Genomic DNA, 16,830 nt, shown 5'->3' with positions numbered 1-16,830 from the left:
GAATTTCTTATAAGCAGAAATTGACCTTAAAAAAAAAAAAGATTCTGTATTAAGATAGAACTGAACTTTTTCATTTTGCTTTTCTTCTAACAAGGTGATAATATTCTCAATTAAAACAATTTTTTTTTTTGCGACCAACTTCATTCTACTACTAATTATCACCATATAAAATATTAATATAAAAGAACTTTTTTTCATTTCCCTTCATTTGAAGGATTCGACCTAAATTTTATTGAATCCTTGGAGATCTGGAATGGCTCCTTATCTCATTCCGATCTTTATGTTTTTTTTTAATGAATGAATGGCTCTTTTGTCGAAATTTTTCATCCCTATCAGCATTCTTAGATTCCGATTATAACTTAATTCTGAGTTTTCTTTCGTTATGATATTTTATTAGAACCGGAATCCCACCCGTAAATTATAATCAGTGCAGTCGGATTCCAGGCGCTCTTCTTCTATGTATCTTAAATTTTTTGAATCGAAATTACCCAATTAATGGTTTTATTTATACATATTCAAGTATATATTCTTCGTATATAATATATATTGGAAGTAATTCGTGGGGTGATAGAGATGGGTTCGTCACTCTGCCGGGGCTTCTATAAATGGCCTAACGGCAGCAACCAGTTCTTGGATTGTTACGATATACGTACATATTTCTCAAACATTCCCAACAGCCGGCTGCATTAACGGTTCATTAGCAGTGCCGAATGTTTCTTTTTTAAATATTGGCGGAATCGTTGAATGTTAAATGACACGGGTTCAACTTCAGGCTTAAATCGTGCGACCCTACTCTTCAATTTGAAATTGAGATCTTTACTCTCTCTGGTTAGCCGAATGAAAAAATATATGTAATGAACAGTTAGTGAAACTAAAATAAAAGGAACTAATTTTAAAAAAACAACTACAATGGTTTTTATCAGCCGGTGTTCAATTTTGTTAGTTGTGTTTTATTTATTTGTTTTTATCCTGAAAAAGAAGCTAACGCTATAAAATATTGACCATTGTAACGGAGACCAAATAGTAGTGGCCATAAAATCATTCTATGGTCCAAAGAATCACGAAAATTGAAACATTTGTATGCCGAAAAGTTCCTCAATTTTATGAACAGGCTCCGGGGAACAGGTTGGGAAGTTCGTCGCCTGGTCAAATACTCCCGAAAAATTTCCCAAAATAACAATTGAAAATGCGAATTTGCTTCATAAATTGCATAAAAGCTTCAAAAGGATTGAGAAAGCTTGGGCCATAAAGATAAGAGGGTCAACGCTTCCTATGCGAGCGGCGGGCTATTAACTTCGCGCCAGTTCTAGCCCACTTCTCCAAGCCCTTGAGGGGCATTTTTGGGTGAAATTTGTAACAGAAGTCAACCTTGAGATCCGCTGTCAAGGTTGAATTAGCTCAAGAGGTTAAGGTATGTTGAAGTTTGTTGACATTTTCCATTTCTTAATGAATTAAGTTAAAACATAACCATCGGTATTTATTGATATTTTCTAACTTTCAATAATTATATATATATTTTTTTTAAATTAATTTTTTGTTAATTCTTTATTTAGAGCATCTCTCCTCGGCGCCGTTTGACCTCGCGTTGAGAAGAGTATTACGAAACACCTGCCAGATAACGTTTCTCAAATATTTGTGCGATCATCCCTGTGAATATTTTAGTGCTAGAGAAACTATTTTGTTACCTCCTCTTTATTTATCATCGTTTAAATGTTTTTTCTTCAGTTTTCGGATTTAAATTTATATTTTTTGATTTATTTATGATCATTATTATTAATATTTTTCAAAAACTTTTCCGTATTTAATTGGATATAAACTATGGCAATTTCCATTTCCGAGCAGTATTATTATTTCGGGAATAGCATATAATTTCAATGAGGCGTTGTAAAAGAAAAAAAAAGCTTTTTACTTTTTCGAATCTTTTTATTTATTCAAATAAAGAAAAAAATGAATAATATTAATTAATAATCCAAAGGATATAAAATTTACTCCTAAAAATAAAGAGGTGTTCTCTCCAGTTTTCGGATTAAATCTCGAAGTCATTAAACTTTTTCCTTTTTCGAATCTTTTTATTTATTCAAATAAAGAAAAAATGAATAATATTAATTAATAATCCAAAGGATATAAAATTTACTCCTAAAAATAAAGAGGTGTTCTCTCCAGTTTTCGGATTAAATTTTGAAGTCATTAGATTTTTTATTAATTATTTCAAAAACTATTTTTTCCCTATTTTAGTAATCTTTGGCAGTATTCAGCACCAACCATTGTCAGTATTTCATGGATTCATTTCATTGGAAGAAAGGAGGAGTTACCAAAAATCCAGCCGTCTATTTTCAATCTTTTTATTTATATTATTAAATAAAAAACAAAATTATAACTTTCTTAAAAAATATTTTTTTCTCAACTTAAGTAAATATAAAAGGAAACCACGAGTATCCATCTATTGTAGGCATTTCGTGAATATCATTGCATTCCTTACTTCATGGCTATTGGAAAAAATTAAACATTGTATTAATAAAATTCAAAAAGAATCATTAAAATAGTGCATTTACAATTTTTTCATTTATTTAGTTAATGGTTGTATTACAAGATTATCTCAAAATAAAAGAATTTCGACCAAAAATAGTTAAATCACGTGTTATTAAACTGTTATTTGGAAGAAATTCGGAATAATTTAGTACCGTTGATTAAAAATAATTAAACAATTGAAAATGGCTTTGGGTAGTTTTGGAATTCATCATTTCAAATCACTATGACCATGATGAACTTTTGACTAGCCGATTGTCATTTCAATGTTGTTTTTATTTTTGTTTAGGACTGAAATTTATGCAGTAGTTAAAATTTCAAATGCAGTTCTTGATAAATTGTGAATTCTGAGTTATGACGTTGTTTCGGCAAATGAGTGACACGTGAGCCCAATAACTAGCAGGTTGCCAAGAGTTGGCGCCCGGTCATAATTTACCCGTTTTTGTACTCCTGCTAAAACTGATTATTTTTTAGTATTCTTGGAATCTTTAATTCTCAAGAAAACATTAAGTAAAATTGATGATGATTACAGTTACCAATTTAATTTTTTAATTAATAGTTCTTATGTAGTGCAAGCTTTTTTCGAGATGAATTTTCAACACATTTAGATTTTCGATATCTTTTATCGATATGAGTTTTTAACTGTTTACCTGTTGGATAACAAAATATGTTTGTAATATTATTTTTTCCAAACCTACAATATACGATACTGCTATTAAATTTTTGTCATAAGTATTGATCATGACGCCGCACTAAAAATATTCTGAAACTGGGAACATTCTGATTGACAGTAGAAGAAACAAATGCTAGTTTAAATTAGAAAAAAAAACATAATACGTTTTCTTAGGAGACAACTTATTTAACCTAAATGTGTATATATAAAAAATATATATAGCATCATAAGAAAATAAAAGTTCATAAATTGTTTTTTTAAACATTGATAATAAAAATTCAAAACTTTATCAAATTTAAAAATATCTCAAATAGCCAAAACACAATAATTACACAGTTTTCTTAGTTTCTAGTGTTTTTTAAATATATTTCATGGTATATTACACTTATAGTTTAAAAATATGCATTATTTTATTGTTCTTGCATATTGAATATTCATAGTTCCTGCATATTCATCTTCCTTACAAAGTCTGCAAGAGAATATAATTAGTGCTTTATCCGATCTTCCACCATAAAGAACTCATTTTAGAGTGGGTGAAACCGTTTGAATTAGGTCGGTAAGGTCCTGGAGAAATCAGTAATTAGGAGAATAATCTATTTAATTATCTCCAAATATTGATATGGTTATACATTTCAAGCAGCATATTAAGCAGGTGGATTGAGCGGTACAAAGTCTTACGTTATAACCTTTAAATTGTATTGAGCATTTGACGATCCATTAATTTGATTCCAAATATTCAGAACTAAAATCCTCAGGTTCAGTTAAATTGTTTACTAATTATTTAAATTAAAATATAGATTGTGAAATTTTAAATTATTCATTTAATTAAGTTACGATAATTTTTACACAACTAGACTTATTTGGGTTTTCACGACCGCTACAAAATGATAATTAGGCACTATGAATTCATTGCTAACGCATCAATTCTTCAAAGTAGTTATTTTCCAGGTGAGATTGTTAAAATAATAAAAGAATGACCCACATCACAGACCTGTTTGTATTAAATAATTTATAATTATTAAAAAAAAAAGAAATTTATATTAATATCTCCGTGTCATATTTATTAAATTATTAATAATTAACAAATAATAAAAAATAATTCTAATTATTCTATAGTAATATATTATTAATAATTAATTGATAGTTTATTGAACAGATAACTTCACTAATTTTAGACCGGTTTTGTGCAAACCTGATCCATAAGCAAGTGGAACTGATAACATGTGAAATTTATGTGGAAAAACAAAAGGAGCAATCATAAAAAAAATTATTAAAATTAACTTTTCATAAAGGCTGTTTAGTTTGATGGCCTAAAACGTTTTCATGAACACGATATGTTTTCAATTATTAACAGAAATTTTAAATAATTTCAGGATAAACGATATTTTTAGGCATTCCTCCCTGTAGTATAACTTTCAAAGACGGCTTTAATCGTTGAGCAAAAAACAGAAAACATAATATTTTGGTATTTAGTCGTCTTCGTAGAAAAAAAAAAAAGGAGTAACAGATTGGAGCAAACAATAGCTACACAAACATAATTAAACTCGATGACAATAAAGATAGTAATAACCCGTATTTTCAAAGGTTATTAACCCCCCTAAAATACGAAATAACCTAAAACTTGTAGTGAGCTATAACCTTTTTTAGTTTCACCTAACTTTTTTTGAAACTTCAGTTTGAATGTAGATTTTACCATAATTTCTTGATCCGTCTCGTTTACTGAGCATTTTTAATTTAATCTAATAATGCATCTGCTTTTACAGGTATGAAATTGTATTCATTAGTTGAAATATAAAAGTGCTCTATACCAACCTCCTCTTCCTCTAATCCTCCCACTCTACTACAGCCAGCGAAGGGCTACCACTATTGTGCACGATGCAAGGCGGAGGCTATATGACCATTTGACGAACACCAGTGGTCTGCGCTGGATCGTCGTAGTTAAACAGTGAAATACACGCAGGTCTAATCTCACTTATATAATTAATTAAATGAAAAATAGTTAAATATTCCGAGGCTAACTCCCTTCAGAAAAAAATTGAGGTTATACTATATATTGGCCAATGTGAAATGAGTTTACTATCGGAAGTTAACGTATCCACTTGTGAAAAATGTGTATCAAAAAATGAATTTAGGAGCATATCTTAATATTCACCATGTTAGTCTTTTTAGTTATTTAGTAAACAAAGAAATCATACATTCGAAAGACTGCTTATAGTTATTATTTTTTTCTAACAAGACAATGAATAATTTTTTCTATTGGAACACGAAAAAAAATATTTTATAATTATTATCTTTTTTACTGATAGATTCATTAATATTCACTCGAATTATTACTTTATCCTTTCAAAGTATGTTTTTTATTTTTCTGGTATCGATCCCGGCTGAATATAATATTGTTATCAATCGCAACGTCAGTTAGATTCATTTCGTTTTATCATTGTGGCCTTGAGCCTGACTCCTGAACTCACAATGCGGGTTGAACACTGCCTTGCTACATGTGTGAAAGGGTTGCTATATACTAATGGGCGTTATAGTAGGGTAATTTAAAAATATTGATGTCATTATTATAAGTATAGTGCTTGAAATGTGCAACTTGACGTTGATTCAAGAATTCGAATTAAATGTTAGGAACGAATATATTAATTTATCTATTTTGTTAATTTTTCATAAAAGTGGAATTGAATCTTTATGGTTAGGTCTGACTAAGAGTGGTTTCGTATCGTAGACTGCCTTTTGTAAGACATTTTATATTCTGTAACTTATAAATGAAATCCTATAGTGAGAAATTACGAATCCGTGTTTCTAGAAAAATGAACGTTGTAATTTAACGTCCCTAAAAACCTCGCAAAATAGTCAGCTTGGAATTTCAGACCCACTTTTTCTTCACCAATTTCTCGAAAACGGATCCGAAATTTTGTTTAAACTAGTTCGAAGCAGTCTGACAGGGCTTAAGTACCGAATTATTAAAAGAATTTCATTTATAATTTAATTCTGTTCTCGTAAATATTATTCAACTCTGAAGTATTAAAGTAAGAAATATTTTCCCTAATTAATTTTTTTTTTAATTTTAATTTTAATTAGGGAAAATATTTCTAATTAAAATTAAAAAAAATCTAATTAAAATTAAAAAAAAATCTAATTAAAATTTTAAAAAAATCCAGTAACAAAATTAGTAACATAGATTGATACCGTTGATATGCGAAATAGATTTGAAATATTAATATGTTCCATGCAGAGTCAGAAAACGTAATGGAAAGTGACAAAAACGCACGAACTGATAAGTGTTTCCACGGTCTTTATGGCAATTGTCAGTTTTTGTTTTTTCTTACTTAAAAATGTATGCTAAGGAAACGTATCGCAACAACATAAATTATAGTAGAGTTTTTTGAGCAGTGAAAGTTGTATTGCGAGGGCCCCACCGGATTTTTTAAAAACGTATTTAACTTTTTTTTAACGTATTATTCCTTATGAGAGGTGTCTCCTTATGTGGTTATCATAAAATAAAACTCTTTAAAAATATTTATATCTGATCAATCATCAAGGGAACATTTTCCAGATTGCTTCTTACTGATTGATTCCAATTATTGCAGTTCGGCTGTAACTGAATCATAAATTTGAAGAAAGCTTTTAAACATTTCATTCGACGGAGGCGATAGAATGTTAGCCGGGTGGCCGACTTATAAAGCAGTTACGGCCAACTAATTAAGATAATAAAACAGCAGTTGGTTTGGATCCGTGGCTTCACGACGGCTCGGGGATTAGACATACGTGACGAAGTGAGCCTCAGCTCTGAAGATATTGCAGGCCGTATACAGCCTCTCTTCCTTTACAGTCCTTTTAGAAAGTCTCATTGTCGTAAACACAATAGGCTAGGTAAAGTACTATTGATCCATATTTTTTATTATGCTTCTTTGCTAGTAATAATCTATTAAAATAACGTTTCGACTTGTAGTTGACAGGCAGGTCATACCAGATCTGGAACAAAGATTTTTTTTTTTAATTGTAACTTACACCAACAGCCTGATTATTAATATCAATTACAGTTGTTGTATTATTACATGGTAAAATGAAGAAGTATTTATTTTATTCTTTAATATATTTACAAACTAGTTAAGGAATTAGAAATAGAATTTAAAGAAAAATTAATCTATAAATATTAATCAAAATTATTAAGGAAAAAAGCTTTGGGACCATATTAACAACTACTGGAAGTATTTGTCACGATTTATTTAAAGAGTTTCCTTAACTTGCATTCACTTGGTAATTTCGTTTTTGGGTTCTTTTATATCTTCAATATATATTATATATACAATATATACACCTATATTTTATTCAAGATTTATTTTTTATTACTGATTATTTTTACAACACCTAAGAGTTTATAGAAAATATCATCGTTCCCTCTCGATAATGGGTTTGTTAAGATTAATGGGAACCATTGCTCATCACGAACAATTGAATACGATGGAATATTCGATTCTTTCAATTAAAATGACTCAGAATTCACAATTCATTCTATTTGGTGAATCGATTCTGTTCAATTCATTATTTTTTTACTTGTTTCTTATCTTTTTTTTATTAAGAAGAACCTTTTGTTTTTTTAGGCTAAGATATTTTTTACTAAAACAAAAGTTACACAAATATATTTTGAATCAATTCTAACAAATAAAAATAAAATGCTGTTGGTATTGTATAATCCACATTGAGGTTATTTGTGTATAGGTGAGATTAAATTTAAAAATGTTCAATTATTGAGTAAATGATTCAAAATTTATTTCAAGTTGTTTTAGCTTTATTTTTACCTATCTCATTACTTCATTGAAATGTAAGTTGTATTAATTATTTGTGACACCCTAATATGCCAGTAATTCTTCGAATACATATTAAAATTTTTAATAATATCTATTTGAAGATAATTGTCTGTATTGAACATAATCATTCTTCGAATGGTGTAGTTTTTCAAAATGTTACAGTGTATTGATTTATTAGGCAATAAAAATATTCATACATTTCAGTGATTGTCCGGAGTGATAATAAGAATGGAATTGTTATTCAACCACAACACCGTTTTCAAATTATTTTTATTATAATAGCGTTATGCGCGAGATGAGAAGTATTACATTGCATAAAGTTGAGAAAAACAGAATGAATTTTCAGCACCTACTTTCGTTAGTTACAAAACTAAAATTACTATGTTAATTTGTTTTATCATCTGACATTCAACTTTGATTATTTTTTTTTTTTCAATCTGATATTGACTTAAGGTCAATATGACTAGAAACACCATTGTCTTATAGTTGTTAATTTTTGACTTTAGGGCAATGGGAGATTTTTTTAAAATATAAAATTACTATGTTATTAGCTATAATTGTCCTTTAACTAGATTGTCCGATTAAGGAGTAAAAAAATTATTATTTTATGTACGATGAAAATTATTGCTAACGGGATTAGCCGTTGTTTAAAATATTCTTTTATTCTTGGTGTTATTTTTGTAGTTCGTAAAGAAAACAAAAACAACATAAAAACCTTCGAATGAAATTTTAGATTCGAAATAATTGCAAAGAATATTAAATTTTATTACTCCTCTTTAATAGTCATTTTGGTAAAGGATAAGTTACCAATTGTAAGATTCAGGCTTGCTTAACTAGTTCGTTCATACTAAGGTATTCATACCTATTGTGGAACGGTCTAAACTCAAAATCACTTGAAAGACCAATTACGGATACTTTATTTTTTTTTTTTAAATATTTATTTATTGCTATTTACAACTGTGCGTTATAATACATTTAGTAAATCTGATCTCAAACGTATATTTTAAAACTTGGTTTAATGTAATTAAATCCTTGATAAATTAGCCGTGGTAATTTTAATCATAACTTACTATTTAAATTAATACTGAACTATTTAAAGTTTAATGTTGCTTTACTTATTCGACTAAAATTTAATTAGATTGTTCCATTAAAATTATCTTAAAAATAATATTTATATTTTTACAATGTAAATAAATTACAAGTTTAACATGCAAATGAAAAAAACAAACAAACAATAAATGTAGAAAGTAATCGTAAAATACATTCTAATATGTTGGCCGTTGTTAAAAATATTATTTTATCATTCCAACAGGAAATATCATAAAATATATTTTAAAATTTATAATATTATTGTTCATATTTAGTAATGTTTGATGAAAATTATTGCCTCATTTTTTATTTTATTTTCTAATCCGTTAATAAAAAATGTATTAAATTAGAATTTATAATTCGAAGAAAAATATATATAATGTGAATTTAAACATTTTCAAATTAATCTGTTTTTTAAATTTTTTTGAACCCTGAGAAAGGCTCGTTAGGAGCTAGATAATGCGAGATATGTATGCACCGCAGGACCGTTACGCCGAAGTAAGACCCCTTGGAGCTTCTCGAATCCCTTGCAGATTGCATTTATTTGCATTGCCGTAGGTCATGCTGTACTGAGAAACACATGATGCATTACCTGGCTGTACGCTAATTACCTTGGTCTGCACTTTGATACAGGGGCCTTTTGTCGGAGTCACAGTTAAAACCAAAGGGTTTTCATAACTGCCCTCTCAGATATGGCGGCGCCTAGCTCGCAACCCGATGGTGTGACCCAGAAGTGCCTACACGATACCTAGCCGCTGTAGAGCCGGCAATAACTGCTTGATTAGGCCCTCACCGCCTCTATTAACTTATCCGGTGTTAACTGTCTATTAATGCACTACCTCATTGGTGTTCCCCAATGGGGGGTTTAGTACCACTATTTATTTTGTTTTCAACATTTTCTATATAGATTGAGAAACATTTATTGTGTACTAGTTATAGGTCTGTTATCTGATGCTGGCAAGCATTGGGTCTTTTAAGGATTCTGAATGAGCACTGTTTCGTTAAATGTATTTATTGTTTCCTCTGGCACAGTGGGGCCAAACAGTCAAGAAGCACTTAAAAAATTATTGCACATCCTATACGCAACAAAGACAAATAGAAGCGTTTATTTAATTTTTTCTCTCTGTTTTTTTTCTATGAGTAATATTATTATGTTTTAAATTACTAGACGAATCTTTAAACATGCAATATGAATACACAAATTTTTTAAATTACAATTTCAAAACATGAAAAAATCTTATATAAATTTAAAATTATTTTATATGTATCTGTTTATTCTTTTACCTACTCATTTCTGTAATTGACTTCTCTTAAATTAAGATATCCATTTTTATAGTGTGAGACGTTCCAAAATTTTACCGTTTTCGTTATAAGGCCACTTGAAAATTCCTTCAGTATTTGGGTAAATTGATATCAAATTAAGGAGCAGATATCCCGTTTATCCTGTTAGGGTTTTTAATTTAGATTTAGGACCTCATCTCTTACTTTGAAAACTAGCCGAATCAATTAGTGGATATAATCTTTCTCCTGAAGATATCTACTGTTGTAATCTAATTTTGAATATATTTTCTCACGTTCTTCTGATCTTGTCCTTGTAATGTATTTTGTGATCTTGTATGCAATTTATTTTCTCTTGTTTAGTCCATTCCAGTACATCATTTTTATCTTTTTTCCAACATATTTATTTATTCCTTTATTGAGAGTAAAGTGCCAAACTTTCTTCCAATTGCTACCATTATAGACTGGATTTTCATGCAATTGCATCTTTTGTTCCATGTTATTCGGATGTCGAAGCTCGACAGAAATTCGAATCATGGAATAGACATTCCAATAACACTAATTTTATTGGCAGATCGTCGATTGACCGAGTGTATATAACAGGTAGATGCTTCAGGTGCGGTCAAAAGTTTCGCCTGACTTTGTAGGGCTTCATCAGGGCTTATTTCCATTGGGTAAAGTCCTGCATAGTGCAATGAAACGTTGGCTCATAATAAATAGTTTTATTACTATTTGAGTAGTTTTGACCGCACCCGGACCATATTCCTTTTATAAATACTAATTTTATATTGTAATTTTCGGGTTTTCTCCAAAAAATTGCAAGTTTTGAGGGTTTTCTGCAAAAATAACACGTTTTAGTAGTTTTGGCAAAATTTCACGATTTCGACTTTATTTTCATGCTTATACTAAATTTCATTTAATGCTTATTCAAAATTTCTCATATTATGTATGTATTTATTTCAGTTTCATTTTATTATTTTTGAATTATTAATCCTCAATTCAACCTTACAAAAAAAAATAACACTACACAAGTGGCAAATATTCTTGAATTATTAATAACCAGTACTTTCGGCTAACAAGAAAAAAAAAATACATTCCTATATAAATATACTAATCCAAAACTAAGCGGAATGAGAAATATTATTGAAAATTGAATTGAGAATTTAAATTTGAATGAACATTTTGTTCTATCATATTTTCTATAACTTAAAATTGAGGCGGTTTTAATAAATTAAAAATTGAATTCCGGTTTTAATAATTGGAATATAAAATCATTCAATACAATTGTTTTCTTCACAGTACTTTGATTAAGAACAAAATATTAAGTTTTTAATCACAGTTGTTTAGTTTTTTTATTTGTGGTTGCGTATAAATGTATTGAGAATATTTAGCCAGTTTATTTTGATCCAAACCAGGTTAGGTAAGCTTACCATGTATTAATATGGATAAAATCGACAGTGAAATTGAATATTGCAGGATGTGAGTGTTTAATACTCACATGGCGCTTTTACTGCACAGTTTTCATCTTTTTACTGGACAAAAATCCATTCTCTGGATATCACCCATGTTGAGGTAATTCCAATGATTAATTTATTAGTAATATGTGTAACTTCTTTAATACATATTCATTATGTAACCTTAATCTATAAGTTTATAGATTACTAAATCCTGAGGATAATCTATAGTTTGGTGAACCCGATAAAAGACAGACATGTCTTCAATATAATTCGATTTATTTACATTTTAAAAACTTTAAGTAATTGGTGATGTTCGAGATAAACACTATTGGTTTATATTGATTAGAATCTCTCGTGGGAGATCGATAAGTATTAAGGATTTTAGGAAGGTATGATTAAATACGGTAAAACCTTCGTGTTTACAATGTTTTTGTATTTCCTAATCATTTGATACATTGGTTTTGTATATCATACTATATAGGAAATAATACTAAAAATATTTTTTTCGCCTATTCTAAGTGACATTGTGTTATAATGAAATACGATTTTTTTCTTCAAAAGGAAAGTGATTCTTATTTAAGTAGGGAATTATTTCTCCTGATGTAGTGAATTGAATCTGAGAAAGGTCGTTGTGAGCGATGATGTTGGCACCTAGGGAACCTTCCGCCCCGACAGTTTGATCAAAGCCGAAAGACCTCCTACCCGGATAGGCTCTGACACAGTATGCTACCATATAAGACGAACAAGGAATCCTGGTCATCTCCAAATTTAGTATGGCCCTTCCAGAGAGGCCTACATCCAGGAGCGCAGGGAATGCAGGAGGAAGAAGTCTACAAGTGTAACCCCTCCTGTCATAGGGAGCCTTGGTCGAAACATTGCTACAGTCGAAGGTTTTTCTCTTTTGCATTTTTCTTTAATGATGTCGAATTCAAACAAATCTTTAAAGTAGATCTGCCAGTCTCTGATTTCACGAGTTTTGCTTCGTAGCGTATTCTGAAGTGCAATTGCTAAGGAAAGTGATATTGTTAAACTCCAAAAATAATTCACACTGATTAAAGTTTGGAATATGATGCACCCTGAATCTTGGTAGACCAATGAGTAGCTCCAATTAGAGCAAAAGGAGTCTTATAGTCTTGAGAATCAAAGTTACAGTTTTGAGTAATTACTTATTATCTTCAAGAGTAAGATTGGTTATCGACCGAGAACTAAGCTATAGTTCACAAATCTGCCTGAGATTTTACTGATTATTGTGTCGACCATGAACTATCAGAGATTACCATAGAAAACTTGAATAGTTCGTCCTCGACACAATAATCAAAGTTAACTTTGCATTAACAATTAATCGGTTGGAACATTAATAGTTGACGTATGTAATAGATTTTAGGAAGATGATCCGGGTTGCGATTAAGAAAGGTGCCAAAATATTAGAAAAATATATATATTAGAAACCGTTTCATCCCACTTTACAGGGCAGGGCTTTAATCTTGGTTGTTTCTCAATCATTTCTGAAACAACCAAGATTGAGCCCTGATGGAGTCCTGCAAAGTGGGGCGAAACGTTTATTACTAATAAATAGGTTTCTAATATTTCTGTACATTTCTTAATTGACACACATATCATATTTCTACAAATAATTGTAGATTGTATGTCACGTTACTTTAGTGTATGGTATATCTGATATGTTATAGTTTACTCCTGTTTGATGTATAACTTGAATATTGGATATATGACTGTGTGACAGTTTGCTACATTGAGGTTCAACAGGCTCATTATGAATAATGGGTCTGGATTTCTTAATTTGTTGATCTGTTTTTCTTTTTTCAGATTAGAAAAAAATGTAGATATATCATTATTCCTGACCTGGTTTAGATGTTTCGGACTATTAACATACCGATAAAGAAAAATCTTCTTTTTTTTATTCCGCTGCTGTCGTAATATTTAGAAAAGCTTTAATTATTGCTCTGTTTCGAGCCACAAATGAGCAACCAACCCTATATATTTAATTGTGTCTCTGGTAATATTTTTGGTTCCTAGATTGAGACACAGGAGCCGACACCCCGAATTTCGAAAGAGTTTGGTAACTGGAGACCGCTATAAATCCGTGGCGTGACTTTATTATGTCCCCTGTGGCTATGTGGGCTGGGATAAGTAGTTGATTGGTCAATTTCTTCAGGGTCTATGGCATAATCGATCATTGTTTAGCCCATGTATCGATCATCATTAACTATTTACGTGACAGCATCGGTAGTTGGCCGATAAATCTGTGGGATGAGGGTGTTTATAGAGCAATCTGTCATAAATCCTGAGGTGGTCTGAAAGGTTCAATTCATTCCCAAAGGGTTTTTTTTTCTATTTAATTACCTCATTGTTGGGTTTCTCTCATATTTCATGTACATCATGTACTGGAGTTGGTACATATGATAGCAAATTGAAATCTAAATTGTATGCAGGAAAACATTACGACCAATAAATAAAGTAGAATAGGCTTTACAAAAAAATGATTAAACTGTTCCATCCACTAAACCATCGAATTCCTCTCGTATCCAATCCTTATTGCTCCTTAGTTTGTCACAAATCAAGTCATTCTCAATATTCCATGTTGTCTATTTGGCCAGAACCAGATCCAAGCCTTCCTTCAACTTTCCAACCACCCAAACTCACTTGTTTTTAACCTGGCTTCTCTTTCAATACCTGATAATCCCCGTAAGTGACTGAAAAGAAGATGGGCCCGAGATCTTCTTTAGTAACGTAATTGCAGTTCTATCAGTGGGTAGGTTCCTCTCATGTTTGTGTCGTGTTATTTTATACCTAACAGCAAGCATAAAATAGCAAATTTACTAGTTGTGTATAATGGTATACACTTGTAAATAACAATGAATAAATTACCTTAAAAAAATTGAACCCAGTCTTCTCTTAAGTCAACTCAAACTTAAAAAAAACTATAAAGTATTACTGCTCTGTTATGAACAAACTCATTATCTTTACCTATTACAACAGATCTAAAAAGATAAAAATAAATGGGATTCCATGGCAACTTGCTCAGAATATTTTTAAAAAAATCAGATATCCGAAATAAAATACTAATAATGGTTCAATTTGGATGGTTTTTGGTTTTTCTGGTTAAGAATTTAATTATCTTTGCAATAAACTGCTTGGATTAACCATTAAAACATTGTTTCTATTTTAGGTTATTCACACAATACTAAGGATATTAACTACTTTATGAATGTTTAAATTGTGGTATATTACGAAGTTATGAGATTTTTTTTAAGGATCATAATAATTATGTTTTTGAGCTTTTTGTTATACGAATTTCGGATCATTTAACCTGTATAACTTGATCATTCAGAATCTGTTTTAGTCTTGCCATAGAATATATCAACATCTGTTGAATGTTAGTGTCAAACCGATTTGGCATTAGTGAGCTAAAATGACCCGTTGATCTGGAATCTGCTAAAACTTGCGCTGATTTCGTAAACGGAGTAGGCTTTTATGAGATTTCATCTCATGTGTTTATTTCTCTATTTTATGGTCCACAGCTATTTTTATTTAAAAGTTATTCCTTATTTTAAATGAAATTGAATTAATTAATTAAATATTTAATTTAGGTTTGAAATATTAGAAGTACTAAATAATTTTCTAGGAATACGGAACCAACCTGGAGAGCATTATAGTAGTAGTGACAGCCTCTGGCAGCTATGCTGGGAGATAGCAGTAAATAGTGATAGAGCAGTTTCACAGAGCTAATCACACCCGAGGAGTGGAAAGTAATTTAAAAATATATTCTTGTTAGTTATTTATTTTTAATTTTCATTTATGTAGGAAGCTTTCGCGTGCCAATTTCTTCACAAGATGACTGCTCCTCTTTCCGATGAGCTTGATTACGATTTGAGTGGTCCCGATTAGCACGCCCATTAGCCACTTAAGTCTTATCGCGATTTTAATAGAGCCTTTGGCGCTGCCTCTCTTCATTATGTTTATTGTCGAAACGAATGAATCGGAAAAACGAAATTAATAAAACGTCGGATTTGAATGTGATATAAATACCCAGACAGCTGCAGTTTTATCCAAAATAAAAGTCGTTGTGAATTACTAATGTTGGGGGAAACCAATTATAGAAAAATGAGAAATTCTGTTGTTCACTCAAAGAATAAAAAATTGAAATATAATTTCAACATGATTCACATGAAGGAATCATGATTCACTTGGTGGTTTGTCGATTCAAATAAGTGAGTTGCGAATTATTTGTTTTTAAAAAAAATACTAATAGGAACTCTGTTGTTACAGATTAATTTTAAGTAAATTTATTTAAAAAAAAAAAACAATATTTTGTTTAATTACTTCACTACAATGTTAAGCAAATAAAAGGAGAATAGCTAATACATAAGTGTCCATGGCCTTTAAGAAAAGAAATACGTATTTTATGGGGTCAGTTAAAGCAAGATAATCAGTGTTTTTTGTTGTTTCTCATTTAAAATTTCGTTTTAGCCCGTTGTTGTCCCTCAAGATATCCTCGGTTCCATCCTCTACATCTGACATCCCCATCAATCATAACACTATCCTCACCGCGTATGTCGTTGACACATGTGTGCTCGCAGTTAATAATAACCCTTTGATTACACCTTAAACTCTCCAATCCCATATCACAACCCTCGAAGAATAGTGCCGAAATCGGAGGATAAAAATAAATCTCATCAAATCACCATTACTCTACGTCGTAAACGTGCCGACTGCCCTACATTATACTTTATAATGTTTCTCTTACTCCTATAGAACAGATCCGCTACATCTGGACAAACGACTAACTTGAAGTCCTCACAAAAGACTGAAAATACAGGAAACTGCAGATAATATTCCTTTTATTATAAATTCCCTAACCACCCAAACGTACTAGTTTCTAATCTTCCTTCCTCTTCCATTCCTGACAATCCTCCGAGGTGCTTGAAAAGAGGTGAGCCACGAGACCTTCAAATATAAAAACCTTATTATATATATA

General features: G+C 30.4%; 1 protein-coding gene across 1 annotated transcript in view; it reads left to right on the top strand.

Moving 5' to 3' along the window:
• bnl (branchless) overlaps positions 1-16,830 on the top strand; it is a 291,419-nt gene that overhangs the window by 649 nt on the left and 273,940 nt on the right. The window lies entirely within an intron of this gene.

Source organism: Halyomorpha halys, unplaced genomic scaffold (genome assembly GCF_000696795.3).
Source record: "Halyomorpha halys isolate HHAL.00 unplaced genomic scaffold, Hhal_1.1 Scaffold91.1, whole genome shotgun sequence".
NCBI lineage: Eukaryota > Metazoa > Arthropoda > Insecta > Hemiptera > Pentatomidae > Halyomorpha > Halyomorpha halys.
Note: the sequence above shows the minus strand (reverse complement) of the source record. Positions and strands in the feature narration are given on the sequence as shown.